The sequence below is a fragment of the Mustela putorius genome, unplaced genomic scaffold (assembly GCF_011764305.1).
Source record: "Mustela putorius furo isolate JIRA1106 unplaced genomic scaffold, ASM1176430v1.1 tig00001533_pilon_pilon_pilon, whole genome shotgun sequence".
Taxonomy (NCBI): domain Eukaryota; kingdom Metazoa; phylum Chordata; class Mammalia; order Carnivora; family Mustelidae; genus Mustela; species Mustela putorius.
The window spans coordinates 4,585-22,783 of NW_025421785.1; the positions used below are offsets into that span (position 1 = coordinate 4,585).

The 18,199-nt window shown below is 34.9% G+C and overlaps 1 long non-coding RNA gene across 4 annotated transcripts in view; it reads right to left on the minus strand.

Annotated features, from left to right (window-relative positions):
* Window positions 1–1,022: 1,022 nt before the first annotated feature.
* Window positions 1,023–18,199, minus strand: part of LOC123394131 — a 42,555-nt gene continuing 25,378 nt past the window's right edge. For all 4 annotated transcript variants that reach the window (XR_006608896.1, XR_006608895.1, XR_006608898.1 and 1 more), the window contains one exon: window positions 1,023–1,366. This is a non-coding gene — a long non-coding RNA (uncharacterized LOC123394131). The remainder of the gene's footprint in view (window positions 1,367–18,199) is intronic.

Here is an 18,199-nt window from a genome sequence, read left to right on the forward strand (position 1 = left end):
AGGAGAGTCTCAGCGGATTCCTTCACCCCAGCTCAAAAATGCCCTTCTTTATGAAAACTTGCCTAGAGGGTACAAGTCCTATTTCCACTGTTCTCCACACAGCTCTGTTGTATACAAGTTACCTCTTCTGCAATACTATGTCTACTTATCACTTCAGACTATAAAAAACTACCAAAGACTGAAATGGTATCTTATTCACCTCTGTACCGTCAGCAAGTTTTACAAGGTCTAATATGTGGCAAAATCAGCATAAATTTTTTGCTTCTTTGTGTGAATCTGAGGAAATTAATGAAAACTCACTAGAAGAAGAAACAATAATGGTGTCTACTTTACTCGTAAGTCTTCTGAGGTCTTATTGCTCAATTCAAGATAGATCACTAAATTAAAGATAGAAAAGCAACATCCTATAAGCCAACAAAGCACACAGAATCTCTCATCCTTTCTGGTGATGATTTAAATGCCCACCAAAGGCAGAAAAGAATCTTGCTCTTACATTTGAGAAATAAATTTTACAGAAACTGTGACAATCAGGAAATGTAACTACAGATTAAAATTTTTTCTGTTGCATAATTTACAGACATCACAGAGGAAAAATAAAAACCAAGGAGAAAAATAACACATTTCATATAACATTTTTTTAAAAGGTAGAAAAATGGGTCAGTATTTTTGGAAAGGAATAATAGTCTTCAAGGGCAAAAATGACAAAATATTTTCTTCCCATTTTTCTTTTGTTCTTTTTTCCTTTTCACATCCCTACTGACAAAGTCAAAAAGAAAAACAAAAGGTTAAAGATAAGATAAACCAGCTGTACCAAGCGGGCAAGCCTTACATCCCTGCCCCAAACAACAGAAACCACCCAACTCAACAATATTAGGTAACTTATTTATGTTATATACAGTTGGAGAATACCCTAAAAGCTGTTTCAATTGAATGACCTAAAGACCAGAATAAACAGAACCACACCCACTCTGAAGCACACCTCCATGGAAGAGGTTATTAAAGCTTTAACAGAGAAAAAGCTCTGCTGTGAATTACACTTCAAGTCACCACAAGGCTACTGGCTCAAAGATGGGCTAGATGCCAAGTCATTTAAACCAGATCAAGTAAAGTGAATGTGTGCCAACATTGTTTTGACCTCATCACTATGCTTTCTGAATGACCTAACAATGCTCTTAATCAAACGTCATGGACTAATTGTTTTAGGAACACAATTCTGTTAAAATATATCATTAACTCTACCTGATTCTAACAAGGAAATAACTTTCACTTAATAGTTATTTTAGAAGATATTTGCAAGCATACAAATAAAAAACATACTTACAGATTGTATATCTTGTAATGGTTTTTATGCTTTGAATCCAAAAACCTTAAAACAAAACAAACAAAAAGCCACCATTAACAAAAATGAGCTAACATTTGAAATTACATTTATACTATTGATAAAACCTAAAAGATTCCATTTTTCCTAATCTCAAGTACCATTTAAGAAAAATAAACAAAGAAATTCCAATAAATATTCCCTTCATGGGTTCAAATTAATAATCATGTCATTCTTAAATAATTATTACGTTACACAGATTTATACAATCTGAAGTAAAGCCAGAGCTTTTCACAGAATAAATATTTTCATCTCTCTTCAGCCTAACATTATGAGGTTGAGTATTAAGTAAGTTATTTAAAAGGCAGCATTAGCACTTAGCTTAAGTTCATCTAGCTCATTTAGATGTGAGAAAAATAGACATGTGTAATCAAGTAATCTTAAAAATAACATGAAAATTCAGCCATCATTTTCTTTCAAAGAAACTTTCCATATCTGAAAGATGCAAGTGGTAACTATTAACTCCATACAAAGTTTATTAAGTATTTTCATATATATATTCTCAGTTGATGCTCACAAACATCTGAGATAGAACTTACTCACATTTTACAAACAAGGAAAATAGGAGTCAAAAAAATTATAAAACTCGCCCAAAGTAATACAGCTAATAAGCCAAAGAATAAACACCAAAGACCTCTCCTTCCAAACAATTACAAAACTAAACAAGAGCAAAAAACAAACAAACCTAAACAAGAGCAACAATTATAGCTAATAAAAGCACTTGCCATGTGTTTTTACCACATGTATGTACTTCATGTATATACATTTGTTTACCGTTAGGAGGTAGACAATAGGCGAGAGAGTTTAGAAAAGTATAAGCTGAGGAAACAGCAGGATAAACAGAATAAAAAAAAATGGAAAACAAATGAGAAGATTTAAAGTCGAGGAGTTTCAACTTATGAGTTCTAGAGAAAAGAACAGAAAACACAAGGAGAAGAAATCCAAGATAATAATTCAAGAATAATACCCCAAACTGAAGGACAGGAGTTTCCTAAGTCAAAGGATACAATGAGTATTCAGCAAAAGTGATGAAAATAGACCCCAATACAGCATATATAGCTCAGTGAAATTTCTGAATACTCAAAAGATGAACATAGGATCCTATAAGCTGCCCAAGAGGAAAGAGGTTTCATAAAAAGTATCTGGAATCAGAATTTACCACCCTTTTTAATGGCAACACTAGCAGCTAGAAAACAACTTCCAGGGAAAAAAAAACCTTCTGACTATTTCCAGCCTAGAATACCATACCAAAAGAGACATTAAATCAAGTGTGAATATATAGTAAAGGCATTTTTTTAAACAAGTGAAATCTCAAATAATTTTGCTGTCCACATTTTCTCTCTCAGGAAGTTACTAGAAGATGTGTTCCACCAAAAAACAAGGGGGGAAACCAAGAAAGAGGACAATTCCAGGAACTGAAGAATCCAACTCATGAGAAGGGGAAAAGGGAATTCTCAGAATGATGGTGAAGAAACATCTGAAGTAGACAGCTATAAGGCAAACCTAGGGAACAACTGACCCAACTCACGGTAGATCAGAAGGCTCCTAAAGAAGATAAAATCGATTTAATGCCCAATGGGCTTGAACATGTTAGGAGATTTATATAGTTTAGAGATAAACTGAAGTTAAAAACATAGAGACTAAAGAAGTTGAGAGAGACAGAGAGAGAGAGAGAGAGACAGAGAGAATTTTACCTCCAGGGAAAATAAAATGCTCAGAAAAAACAGTTATAGTACTTAATTGTAAACTGCATTTATCTAGTCATAATCACATAAAACCCAAAATTGATATAACCAAAATTACAAATTTAGCTACTACAAAGAGGGCTGAAGGGGCACCTGGGTGGCTCAGTGGGTTAAGCTGCTGCCTTCGGCTCAGGTCATGATCTCAGGGTCCTGGGATCGAGTCCCGCATCGGGCTCTCTGCTCAGCAGGGAGACGGCTTCCCTCTCTCTCTCTCTCTGCCTGCCTCTCCATCTACTTGTGATTTCTCTCTGTCAAATAAATAAAATAAAAATCATTAATAAAAAAACAAAACAAAACAAAACAAAAAACACAAAGAGGGCTGAAAATGTGTGTGGTTGGGTAGAGAGGAAAGAGAGTTCATACATTTGGATGTGAAATATCATGCCACACAATCATTACTCATAACTTTGTCACTAATTGAAATGATATATTTGTATTCGTATGTCATACTAAAACAGTTGCAAATGGTAAAATACTACTTATTATCAACACTTAAGAATTAGGTTATTAGACTATAAATTTTATATAATGTGTTAACTATAGTATTCTAGCACATATTTGGTTTCTTAGTATTTTCTGAACTATTATAATCAAAACAAACATAACAATGACTTTCTCCTATACCATCAAAACCTTCTCTAATGGACTTAGTATGACAAGATGGGTTCCTTTTAATTTCTGCAGAGTCAGGCCCTCATTCCATAAACCACTCAGCAGTTTCCAGACTAAGCTCTTTCCTTGCATGACCATGTTTCATTAAGGGTTCTGGGTCCCTACTATTTTTTTTTAATGGTATGCTTTCATGTTTTCATTCCTTGATACCCACTCCTATCAAGATTATCTTTTATTTAAATGTATTGAGAAAACGTGAATTAAGTACCTGAAATTGTGCTTATTTCCCTGGGATAAAATTATTTATGAATTATTATCCCTGCCATCAAAAGTAATACTAGAGTAACTGTATCAGTGAGAATAAGGTTTAGCTGTGAGAAATAGAAGAAGGTGGAGGGAGGAGGGGCTCATAAACAAATATGCTACTAATTACACTGAATACACTACTCTCCCACATAAATTCCAGGATCAGTAGTGTACAGCTGGTTGGGTAGATTTGTTTCATACAGGACTGGACCCAGGACCCTTCCATCATATGCTCAGCCAGCACGACGGGCAGTGCAAGGTCTACGATGGTGCACCATCATATTTGTATAAGCAGACTGGAGAAGGGAAAGAAGGATAGGCCCCTCCTTTAAGAACTCATCATTTCTACTTAAGAACAACAGATCATAAGTTATCACATTATCAAATCTAGCCACAAGGGAAGCTAGAATTACTATCGGCATTCTGGGAAAACATGTACACAGCAAACAAGTGGTATTCTATTAATGAAGGAAAAGTATAGAGGATCACTGATTTTCTCTACTGTTGTTCTAGTCTCTGGTTGCAATTATCTCTAACCTTTTTTCTTCTGCAAAACAAAAACAAGAACAAATGACTAATATTAATGTAACAGGTATATTTGTAATCCTAATTTAAAATCACTCTAAGAAGGGCTAAGAAGGGGTCCATAAGCTCCACCAGACTGCCAAAAAGGTACACGGCATAAAAAAAGACTAAGAACTCTTGCCAAGGGGCAAAGGGAAACAAAGGAAAATCACTACTTTGTGGTTCTGGTGGTGGTTGTTAATAAACCACAGAGAACAATTTCATCCTAATGTTTCAGGCGTACTTTTCTTTAAATATTTAAGGTATGGGTCACTTTTTAGGATTCTTCAGTTTAGCCTACTTCTTCAACTAACCAAGGAAGCAGTGATTCTGCTAAGATGACTTCTACTCAAAAATATGATTATATACTACAAAAAAAAAGTGGTGCTACACACCCTTCTACTCTTGTCTCTCGTACCCTCTTTATCTTCCCAATTCCTAAACATTTCTCAATTTGTACTTTTGGATTTTCAGTTCAAAGTGAGATAAAATTTACATACAGTGAAAGAGATCATAGGTGTACAACCAACTCAATCAAAATACAGAATATTCCACCATCCCAGAAAATTCCTTATGCCTATTTGCAGTCAAACCCCACTAAGCTCCCAGGCAGCTAATATTACCCAGATTTGTCCTTATTCCTGAACTTCATATAAATATGACCATATAAGATGCAGTCTTTTGTAAATGGCTTCTTTCATTTAATCTACTGTTGTACAGATTTATCCATGTTACATGCATCAATAGTTGATTCCTTTTATTTGGAAAATGATTCCACTGCATGACTACACCATCATCTGTTTAAACATCCTCCTTTGATGGATATTTAGGATGTTTACAGTTTGGGTTTATTATGAATAAGTACATATTCTTGTGCAAGAATTTTGGAGACACATACTTTTATTTCCCTTGAGTAAATAAATAATAACTAAGAAGTAGAGTTGCTGGGTCATAAGGTAGATAGGGCAGGTGTATGTTTAACTTTAAAAGAAAGTACTAAACAGTTTTCCAAAACCAGTTATACAATTTTACAATCTTATCTGCATTTTAAGAGTTCCATTTGCTCCACAGTCCCATCAACATTTGGTGCTGTCAGTTTTAATCACAGCTTTCCCAACAGGTACAAAGTGGTACCTTACTGTGGTTTTTCAACTTCCTTTTCCTGATGACTAATGATATTAAGCATATTTCCATTTATTTATTAGCTATTTTTATACTTTCTTCTTTGAAAATGTCTGTTCAACTCATTGGCTCATTCCCCAGCCACCACCACCACCCCGCCCCATTGAATTAACTGGCTTTTTATTATTGATTTATAGATGTTTTATATATTCTGGGTAAAAGTCTTTTATCACATATATGTATTGACATAAATATTTACTCCTTATGTAGGACTTGCCTTTTCCTTTCCTTAATAATGTGTTTTGATAATCAACAATTTAAAATTCCGATAAAAGGCACCTGGGTGGCTCAGTTGGCTAAGTGTCTGCCTTCATCTCAGGACATGATTTCCAGGTCCTGGGAGCAAGTCCCATGTTGGGCTCCCTGCTCCACAAGAAGTCTGCTTCTCTCTCTGTACCCCCCATTCCACTTTTCTTTCAGTCTCTCTCTCAAACAATAAATACATAGAATCTTAAAAAAGGAAAATAAAATTCTGATAAAAATCCAATATATCAAATATTTCTTTTGTTTACAACTTTGTATCCTTTCTGAGAACTCTTTCCCTACCCCTAGAGTTCACAAAGATATTCTCTATGCTTTCTTCCAGAAGCTTTATACTTCTACAGCTTTTTCTCAGTTTGCATTTTAATATGGTCAGAAATTTAGAAATTTCGATAAATGCTAAGGATAACTGGGATAACCCAAACAAAAACAAATTATTTGAAGGACAGTGACTATAAAATTCAGAAAACATAACTCATTGCTATCTGCCGTATCTTTTCCTCCAAGGGTTTTTTGTTTGTTTGTTTTTGTTTTTGAGAGAAAATGAGTAAGCAAGAATGATCTGCAAAATACAATTTTCTCCAAGAAAGCTAAAATTTAAATGTGAGCAGTGAAAAAGGTATTTAGTTACATTTGGGGTCTGGGACTGTTAAGTGTTGAATCCAAATATACAAACCAATATCGTATAAATAAGGAAACACTCATCTTATAGCCCAAATCCAAGGAACATGATTCACATGTGGCTGCCCTGCACACACTTAAGTGGGGCTGAAATACCAAAACAGTCATAGCAGTTATCACAAGTTTTCAGGGAGAGATGGAGGTTTTCACTATTCACTTTCAACACTTCTGCAACTGTTAAAACATAAGCATATACTACTTTCCAATGGAAAAAAAAAAGTGTCCTACTGTATTTTCCAAAAGAGTATAAATTGACGAAGTTATATATTAATTATTTTACCTCCAGAAAGTCAGTCTGATGAGCTTAGAAATCCAACTGTTTTTGAACAGTATATTTTAGTTTACATAAAATAAATATTTTCATATACTATTTTTGAATTAGAAAAAAATGGAAACCTGGTTTTTTTTTTTTTTTTTTTTTTAACATGACAACAGTCCTCCTTGAGAAACAGTTTGGGTTTTTTGGGATATTTTAAATTTTTATTTATTTATTTGACAGCACAAGCAGAGGAGGAAAGGCCAAGTAGAGGGGTGCTGGCCAATAGCCAGGCTGAAGATCCAGATAACAGCCAGCATTTACCAGACATGTGAGTGAAAACACCTGTAGATGATTTGGCCACAATTTGCCAACTCATTTCTAGTCAGGGAGTCCCAGACTCCAGATATTTTGGAGCTAAAACAAGCCATTCCACCATGCCTATTCTGAATTCCTAACTCACTGAATTTGCACTTGCAGATAAAGTAGGTAAATGCTTTAGATAATAAATATGTGTAGAGGCAGCTTGATATGCATAAATATTAGCTGGAACACAAAAATATGAATCTGACAACAAATTAGTAGTAATTATCTAATCTGAAGAACAGAAACAAGAAATTGAAAAAATGAACAGCTCGTCAGTGACCTCTGTAACAATACAAAGTAGTTTATCACCTGTATTATTGGAGTCTCAGAAGGACAGGTGAAAGACAATGGGACTTGAGTGGCTCAATGGGTTAAGCATCCAACTCTTGGTTTCAGCTCAGGTCATGATCTCAGGGTCCTGAGATAAAGCCCCACTTCGGGCTCTGCACTCAATGCAGAGTCTGTCTGAAGATTCTCTCTACTTCTCCCTTTGCCTCTCCCCCCATGCTCTCTCTCAAATAAATAAATAAATCTTAAAAAAAAAAAAGATAAAAAAACTAGAGAAAATTTGTTGCCATCAGACCTGCCCCTCAGGCTGAAGGGAATAATGGGAATAAAGGTAAAAGAACATTTTTTCCTTCCCTTTCTCTGAAATACAAGTGTATAAAGCAAATAAAGTAACACTGTATTCTGGGATGTAATACATAGGTAGACATAAATTCTTCTTTTATAAGGTTCTTACATTATTTAATGCTTACAATATCAACTCTAAGAGGACTAGAATAAACTAAAAAGTGTGTTTTCTAATCCTTATTGCACAACCTCTAAAATGTGTGTGTGTATGTATGTGTGTGTGTGTATATATATATATATATATATATATATATATATATAATCTAGAAAGTCAACAGAATTAAAATGGAATATCTAAAATTATTCCATTAATCCCAAAGAGTAGAGGAAAAGAGGAATGAAAAGAATAAGAATAAGAATGAATGAATGAACAAAGGAGTATTGAACAACTAAACACAAACAGAAAAATGGTAAACAAAACATTTCAATAATTATACTAAATGTAAATCGACTAAATACAATTAAGAAAGTCAGTGATTATAAAGCAATTTTAAATTTGATCTTATAGTATGTTTTTTTATGAAATATAGTCTATGTAGGTTTACATATACTTGCTATATAAACTGGAGCACACTACAGGCAAAATAAAACACAATGTTCAATTGTGAGGAATGCAAGATTACATTAAACAAATGAAAAAACTCAATCTAGCTGCTCTACACACTTATACCAAATTAATAAACTTGTTCCAATAAAGGTAGGGGGGAGGAATCTGGGTTACAAGATAAACTTTCTTTATAGGCCTCAGAAATTCTGTTACTACTCTGGTGAAGTTACTATGACAGTCCAGGGTCTGATCCGCTACCTTCTGTGTAAGATGTAATCCTATCAGTATAGTGAATGGTACTTTCGTTCAGAAACAAATTCAAACCCATGTCATATGACTGATACATAAATATCATAAAGACCATAACAGCAATATATTAATTTCTTTAAAAAGTCCAACTGACACAGGAATTATCCACATCTTTATGACAAGTTCAATATATTTCCATAAGGAGACCCACCAAAAATTGAAAGTATAGTGCTGCTGAATAAATGTGGAATCAAAGAAAAGAAGCTAGTTAAAGCAACTTCTAACAAAGACATTTTGATGTCTCCATTTTTACAACAGGAATTGTCTTGCCAAAAATATCTGAGGTTCATTGGCTAAAGCCTGGCCATCTTTTTCCATGTTTCAACAGCTAACTGATCAATCCACCCACCGGAAGGGCTTCATGTAGACTAAATCTATTCTAGACAATTAAATTCAAGCTTTATTGGAAAGCCTGAGTCATTCTCTTTCTTGAAAGTGAACTGGTATATCTGCTTGTCAATATATACTGCTACTAAAGTTTATATTATTAGAGCATTTGATCACTTTTAAATGCTTGGAGAATTGATAAAAATTCATCTTACAAATATTTATTGAGTACCTCTTCTGTGACAACTACTACTGTATTTACAGGGTAGCACTGACAACCACAATCATAATAACAAATGCTCCTAGAAGTCTGGGAGAAACCCAGAAGCAAATCCTTTTTAAAGATATCCCATTCAGAAAAGACTACTATTCCAAAAATAGGTAAAAAATAAAAATTCATATCTGAAAAGAAAAAAAATAACTACTTATTTGCTACATTTTTCTGTAGCTAACTCATTATTTGGCACCCTATTTAGTTCTGCTGCATTCATGTTAAATTAAAATTTGCTCATACGGTGCCTGGGTGGCTCCGCAGGTTAAGCTAAGCCTCTGCCTTCAGGCCAGGTCATGATCTCAGGGTCCTGGGATCAAGCCCTGCATCGGGCTCTCTGCTCAGCGGGGACCCTGCTTCCCCCTCTCTCTGACTGCTGCTCTGCCTGCTTGTGATCTCTCTCTCTCTCTCTCTCAAATAAATAAATAAAATCTTTTTTAAAAATTAAAATTTGCGGGCGCCTGGGTGGCTCAGTGGGTTAAGCCGCTGCCTTCGGCTCAGGTCATGATCTCAGGGTCCTGGGATCGAGGCCCGCATCGGGCTCTCTGCTCAGCAGGGAGCCTGCTTCCTCCTCTCTCTCTGCCTGCCTCTCTGCCTACTTGTGATTTCTCTCTGTCAAATAAATAAATAAAATCTTTAAAAAAAAATTAAAATTTGCTCTTAGAACTCTAATATACCTGCAGCTGCCATTGCTACTACTAAAACATGAAATTGGGTTGTTGTTTTTCTTTTTAATATGTAAGTCATCTCTGCCTTAATCCCATTAACACAGGCAAGCCCCAAACACTCTTTTATCCTACTCATTTTTAGGTTGTCAAACTTAAGATCAGTTATACATCCAATACAAGTAAAGTATCCTGTTAAAAATGCAATCTTAACACTTGCCTGCACAGTACTGCCTTCTCCTCTATTACTTCAAGTTAAACACAAAAGCAAAACAAAGAGTTTTATATTAAAGTCTGATCAAAGACTAGGATCCCCAGTAGGAAAGAAAATCTATTCTCTCAAAAGAGGAATAGAACTAGAGGAAAAAGAAACAGCAGAGGAAGTGAGCTATCAGTGAAAAAATTCAGAAAGCTATTACTATGAACTAAAAGCTGCCAAGCACTTCTCCAAAGAAGTTGTAACATTTTGCACTTTTACCAACATGGATTAGAGTTCCAATTGCTATATATCCTTGCCAACGCATTATTACCCCTTGAAGTTTTAGCTATCCCAGTAAAATTTGAAACAGGGCCTCGTTATCTTTTAATTTCCATTTCTCCAATGATTATTTTGAATATATTTTAATATATTTACTTATCATTTAAGTATTTTCTTTTGTAAAGTTTATGTTCAAAGTTTTTTTTTTTTTGTCTTTTCTTTATGGGGTTGTCCTCTTATGAATTTTTTAAAATCATCCTTTTATTGCATTGAGTTTAAGTCCTTTGGATATATGCATTGTGAGTACTTCTTCCAAATTTGCTGTTTTTGTTTTTGTTTTTTAATTTTACTAATGGTGTCTTTCAAACAACAGAAGTTTTTAATGCTGATCAAGTCCAGCTTGTGAATTTTTTCTTACCCGGTTAACTTCTTATGTACTAAGAAATCTCTGACTCGGGACGCCTGGGTGGCTCAGTTGGTTAAGCAGCTGCCTTCGGCTCAGGTCATGATTCCAGCTCCTGGGATCGAGTCCCACATCAGGCTCCTTGCTCGGCGGGGAGCCTGCTTCTTCCTCTGCCTCTGCCTGCCATTCTGTCTGCCTGTGCTTGCTCTCTCCCCTCTCTCTGATAAATAAATAAAATCTTAAAAAAAAAAAAGAAAGAAATCTCTGACTAAATCAAAGTTCACAAAGATTTTCTTCTGTTTTTATCTATTCGTTTTATAGTTTTACATGTTACTTTTATACTTCTATCTACAATATCCATTTGTATGTAATATGAGATTTTTTTGTATTATCAGAAGTAATTGTCTTCATACTGATATTCAGTTGTTCCAACACCATTTGTTAATATGAGTATCCTGTCCCCAGTGAATTCTCTATCATCTTTTCTAACAACCTATGTCTGAGTTTTCCTGTAATCTCTCTTCTGTTCCATTAACCTAAATATATATACTTTTTTTTTTCTTTCAGTAATATATATCATATGACCCAGAAATTCTTTTCATGGACATTTAACCAAAAGACATAAAAATATATGTCCACAAAAGTCTTGGCCATGAATGCTCACAGCAGCTTTGTTCATAATAGACCTAAATTTACAATAACCCAAATGCCCATCACAGGTGAGTGGATAAATAAATTATATCGTAACCATACGGTGGAATACTATTCAGCAATAAAAAGAAAAAAGTCATTACTGAAATAAGCAACAACCAAGGTAATTATGCAAAGACTAAGAAACCCAACCAAAAAAAGTACATACTCTATAACTGCATTTATATAAAATATTAACACAGTCAAAACTTAACTACAGTGAAGAATTAGAAACTGCCCAGAATCAAGGCTGGGGGACTGACTATAGGGAGACATGAAGAAAACTTTTATGGCACTAAAAATGTTCTAAATCGTGACTGTGGCGATGTTTACATGGATGTATATACATGTCAAAACTCCCTGAACTGTACACTTAAAGTATATTCACTTAACTGTGAATATACTTTACTGCAAATAAATTATACCTCAATAAAGTTGAATTTGAAAGTAATCTGATTACAACTACCAACATGTAAAATGCAACCCACGTCAAAATATCTCAAATGTATTTTGCTTAATACCAGAGATAGAAATACAACAAGTATATCACCTTCAGGAGTAAGAACTTTTTAGAAGAATGAAAAGCAAAATGACATTCAGAAAAGCACTGTCCAGGGTGCCTGGGTGGCTCAGTCATTAAGCATCTGCCTTGGGCTCAGGTCATGATCCCAGGGTCCTGGAACTGAGAGCCCTGCATCAGGCTCCCTGCTCAGCAGGAAGCCTGCTTCTCCCTCTCCAACTCCCCCTGCTTGTGTTCCCTCTCTTGCTGTGTCTTTCAATAAATAAATAATTCTTTAAAAAAAAAAAAGCACTGCCCTATAGGACGTTCCTCAGTGATGAAAATGTTCTGTATCAATGCTGTCCAGCACAGAAGCCACTAACCACATGTAGCTATTGAAAACTAAGGCAAATGAACATTAATGAGTAAATTTATCTTAACTAATTTAAACATAAATAGCTACATGTGGCTAATAGCTAACATATTGGACAGCACAGGTCTAAAGCACAGAGATCATTGAAAAAACACAACAGACCACAATACATATGCTTAGGAAGGTAGTGGAAATGGGAACATTCTTGGAATAGAGCATAAAATTAAAAGAGGAAAGTTACAGTAATTACTGGGACTTTACAACTGTCAAAATACCTATTGATAAAGTATTATTTTCCTTTTTAATATTTTATTTATTTATTTGACAGACAGAGATCACAAATAGGCAGAGAGGCAGACAGAGAGAGAGAGAGGAGGAAGCAGGCTCCCCGCTGACCAGAGAGCCCAATGCGGGACTCGATCACAAAACCCTGAGATTATGATCTGAGCTGAAGGCAGAGGCCTAACCCACTGAGCCACCCAGGCACCCATGAAAAAGTATTTTCAACCATACGCAGTTTTCTAACAAATTCCTGGTATGTTTGATTAATTTTATTAGTAGATTAATACAATAAAGAAGAAAACTAAAATTCTGGACGTATTTCTAACCTAGAATGAGGAACAAGTTTCAGTGGAAATGCCAGGAAACAGGGAGAAAGTGTTCATATAATTTTAGAGTTCACGTCAGACAAGGAAGGAAATACTGGCATAGTTAGATATGATACAGATCAGTAAAACGGATTTCAAAAGCTTCATTTAAATAACAGGCTATGAATTCATAACTCAAAATCCAAAAGGAAAGATTACAGAGAGACTAATTTAAAAACTAAAATTCTGTATAAACAATCACAAGCGATACTAGTTTAAAAAAGGCAAATGAACAGAAATTATCTTAGAAAACCAATCAATACAGTTGCAGAGAATTCACTCACAATGTTCAGATTTAAAAGGTTACAACCGGGGGTGGGGGAAGGGAAATAATCCTAGTGGAAAAAAGGGAAATAATCCTAGATGAATACAAAAGAGCATATATAAAGGAACATAAGAATAGTAAAGACAAAAGAAAAGGCTTGAAATGAGGAAAATGTCTGGATCCAAAAAGGACATTAAATAAGGTAGAACTGCACAGATTAGAGAGTCGTATGACACTAGAGCCAGAGAGGATAAGCAGAACTCAAGAAAGAAAGAAAGAAAGAAAAGAAAGAAAGAAAGAAAAAAAGAAAGAAAAAAAGAGAGAAAAGGAAAGAGAAAAGGCAAGGCTAGGCTTAGGAGCCACTAAATTCCCTTTCAATTCTATTGTCTCTGTCCAAGAGAAGGTTTGCTCTGATTCAGTAACTCAAGAGTGGTGGATGCATGACATTTTTCTGGATCAAAATTGTTTCAAGTTGCTATTTAAGCAAGGTTATTTCTTAAAGAATATTCTTGAACAAACAACCGTTAACAAAATCTTTGACATTCCATGATTAGACATATTAGTAAAGCATACAGTTAGCAATCAATAATTTGAAACAGAGATAATCCATCAAGCTCTCTGTAACAGCCTCACCTGAATCTCACAGTCATAAAATTCAAAAGACCAGCAAGGCAGGGCAGTATAAAATTGTCTTAAGAAAGAATACCACTAACTTCCTTAATTTTTGAAGCGTTCATAAAAATCATTAAGAAAAAAAAATTTTAAATATGCTGAAGATAGGGTCAGTATACATGTACAAACCAAAAGGAAAAAAATATGACCAAAAAAGATCACAAAGTCGCTTAATCTCACAATTAAAGAAATGCAATAAAACTCAAATTACCCAACAAATTACAAAAAGTTTAAGTTTGATAATATTGTTTGCCAAGACTGAAGGGGGAAAGATGCTGTCATACATGTTGGTGAGAATAAATTCCACTGTGGAGAAGAGAAAAACTCCACTGCTCCACTGGTAAGGATCTACCTTCAGTAAATACCTGTTAAAGGACACCAAGGTATGTGTGAGAAAATGTTTATTAGAGTGCTGTTTTCAATAGTGACAAACAAGAAATAACCTAATATGGATTGGAGGGGACTGTTTATTATGGAATGATCATAAAATGGAATAAAAGCCAATAACAAAATCAGTTCCATCTCCATGTCAGTATGGAAAATTCCTAAGTATGGTAAATGGAAAAAAAAAAAAAAAAAAAAGCAAGATGCAGAAGAGTAGGCACTATGTTCCCAACTATTTCTCTTAAAAAGTGGATGTAAGAAGAAAACAGTTTCTTAAAGAATACCTGAAAGTTTTAATTGTAGGTATCTTTGGGAAGAGAGTCTGAGGATAGGACGTGTGAAGTAAGAGAAATTTATAGGAGGTTTTAGTACTCTTTAGGCTTTTCAGCATCCACAACCATTCTAATTTGGAGAGAATTTCAAAAAGTGAGAAGCAAATATTCCCTTCCTTATCTTCCTCATCATGGGTGCAAGTCTAACACCAATTAGGTCCTCCTACTCTGGACACTGAATCCTAGGTGGTGATAGCAAGGGACAAAGGAGTCAGATCACTGAAAGAAAGCTCCAGAAGTGCTGAAAGCTTATAAGCACAGTCAACAACATGCAGTCAAGGCAGCAGTACCCGGGATAGCAAGTTTTCAAGCAGCCATGTCCTAAGCAGAGACTGCCTTATTGTAACCTCTTAACCATGCCTTGCTTCCCTCAAAGCAAGGCATGGTCTTTTGCTTCTGCAAAATTTCTAAACCTGATTCTCTACCTATGAGCTATCTAATATTTTTCAAACAATTCTTTTCTGCTTAATTAGAGCTACTTTCTATCATGTGCAACCCAGAACTCTGACTCTGTTTCTTTTATTTATTATCCTATAGCTGTTCTTTTTTTTTTTGGCTTTTGTTTTTTTTTTTTTTTTTGGGTTTTTTTTTTTTTTTTTGACTAAGGGTTGGTAAAATACTTTTTGTATTCCCTTTAATAATGTGAACTATACAATTTCTTATCTAGCACTTTGCCCAACAGTGAGACTGGCAGGAGGATAAACAATCTATTTAAGAGAAAATATCACAGCATTTTTAAAAAGGGGGGAGGGTAAGTTCTCTCAAAGAACTTGAATATTACTTAGGAAAACATTCACCATGGCTGCCCCTCCCACTTCCTCCTCTCTCCTCCCAAGGATTTCATGCCCACAATTGGCTCACTGCCTTATAAATTTGATACAATGGAAAAGCGGAAAAAAAAAAAGCAAGCAAGAAAACAGCATTTTCCAAAGGGAAATGGGAAAATTTAACTACAGATAACTTGGAAAGTAGACTAAAAACTTAAGAGCAGAGAGGTAATACCCTCAAAATGTGGAATAGAGTACAATTTAAGACACACTATACCTTACTTCAAATAATTTCAATATATAATAATCTGAATTCATTAAAGACAGCTGTGAGAATACAGTCTTTAGTTTTTAGAAGTCTTTTCTTTCCTCAATTACTATAACTCCTATGAGCTGCCAAAGTTCATTTTAAAATTATTTTTGTCAAAGGAATACATAAACACGTATTCCCAAAGATATAAAAAAAAACTTGTAATAAGAAATTAGTTGAGGGAAGATGGCAAAGTAGGAGTCACCAGGAATCCATCTCCCCACCTAAACAAGAATTGTACTGGCATAATCTGACTAGTGTAACTATTTTGGAATCCTGGAGTCTATTCAAAAGCTTGCAGCTTCTAGGGAAAGGCTTAGACAGTAAATCACAGTTAATTTCAGTCAATTTCAACTCTCACTATGGTAGCAGCTACCCACCCCAGTGCCCCACCCCCTCACCTCGCAACAGGAAGCCATGCACATATGCCTAGCACACAGCCTACACCAGCTTATGGGACCTTGTCCTCCAAATATCAGTGATCTGTGTTCTGATCATTGGCTGCTGCTTCTGATTACACACCTGCACACACAGAAGCAGGCCACCACTGCTGAAATCCCCACTGATGGAAAAGGCTTCCAGGGGACTTAAAGATCCAGAGCCCATTTTTTCCCTTCATTTCCCCCCTTTTCCCTCATTTAGGAGCCAGGCATTAAAGACTTGACATCCATTCTTGTGTGAATATAAGTTTGCAACTCTTGTGGGTAACTACCCAAAGGGATACAACTGCTTGATTTTATGGAGTATGTTTAGTTTTTTAAGAAACTACCAACTGTCTTCCAAGTGGCCATACCATTTTGCATGCTGTGGGTTTTTCATATATTGCCATATTGGATAGTACCAGAGTTTTTGTATGCTACATACTGGATGATTTCACCTATATGACAGTATAGAAAAGTCAGAAGTATGGAGACAGTAAAAAAAAATCAGCAGTTGCCAGTGGCTGGGCTGGGAGGAAAGGGACAAATAGGCAGACTGCAGACTACTGTTAGAGCAGTGAAACCACTAGGTATGTTACTATGATGGTGGATACATGTCATTAAAATTTTTCCAAGCTCATACAACACACAACACCAAGAGTGAAGCCTAATGGAAATTACGGATTTTGTTGATGATGATGTCAGTACAGGTTCATCAATACAACAAATAAACCACTCTGGTAGAGGGCAAAGATAATGAAGGAGACCATATATGTGTGAGGGCAGGGGGCATACAGGAAAGTTCTGTACCTTCGAATTGAATGTAGCTGTGAATGTAAAATAGCTCCAAAAACTAAAGTCGATTTAAAAAGAAAAACTCCACACCCTATAGCTACCATGACATGCGATGGTAAAAGACAAAAATTATCCTCTAAGGTCAATAACAAAACAGGAAGTCTGTTCTGCTACTTCTATCCAAAAAGGCAACCATATTAAAAAGGAAGAAATAAAATTATCTCTGTTTGCAGATGACATGTTCTATATGTTTTTACATGTACCTTAAAGATTCCACACCAAAAAAAAAAAACAAAACATCAGAATAAACAAACTAAGCAAAGCAGCAGCATACAAAATTAATGTGCAAAAATCAGCTGTACTTCTATACACTGACAATGAACAATCCAAAAAGGAAAATTCCATCCATGATAAGCACCAAAAAAGAGAATCTAGGAAAGAACTTAATTAAGGAGGTGATATACAGAGAAAACTATAAAACACTGTTGAAAAAAAAAATTAAAGACCTAAAAAAATGGAAAGACACCCCAATCTGATACTGTTAATATTTCAATATCATCCAACAAAATCTACAGATTAATATCATTCAAAAATCCCCAAAACTTTTTTTTTTTTTTTTTTTTTTTTTTGCAGAACTAGAAAATTCCATTAAAATTCATATGGACTCTCAAAAACCCTCAATGGCCAAAAGACTCTTGAATCAGAGTAACAAAGATTTAAGACTCACAATTACTAATTTCAAAATCTACCATAAAGATACAAAGTGTTGTACTGGCATGAAAACAGACATGTATGCCAACTGACTACAATAGAGAACCCAGAAATAAACTCTTGTATATACGGTCAAAAATTCTGACAAGTGTGGAAAGACCATTCAATGGGGAAAGGATGGTCTTTTCAACAAATGGTGTTGGGAAAAGTGGATATCCACATGTAAAGCATTAAGTTAGACCCTTATCTTAAAACATAGTCAAAATTACTTAAAATGGATTAATGATCTAAGCAAAAAAAAGACCAAACACTATAAAACTCTTAAAAGGAAATACAGAAGAAAAGCTTCAT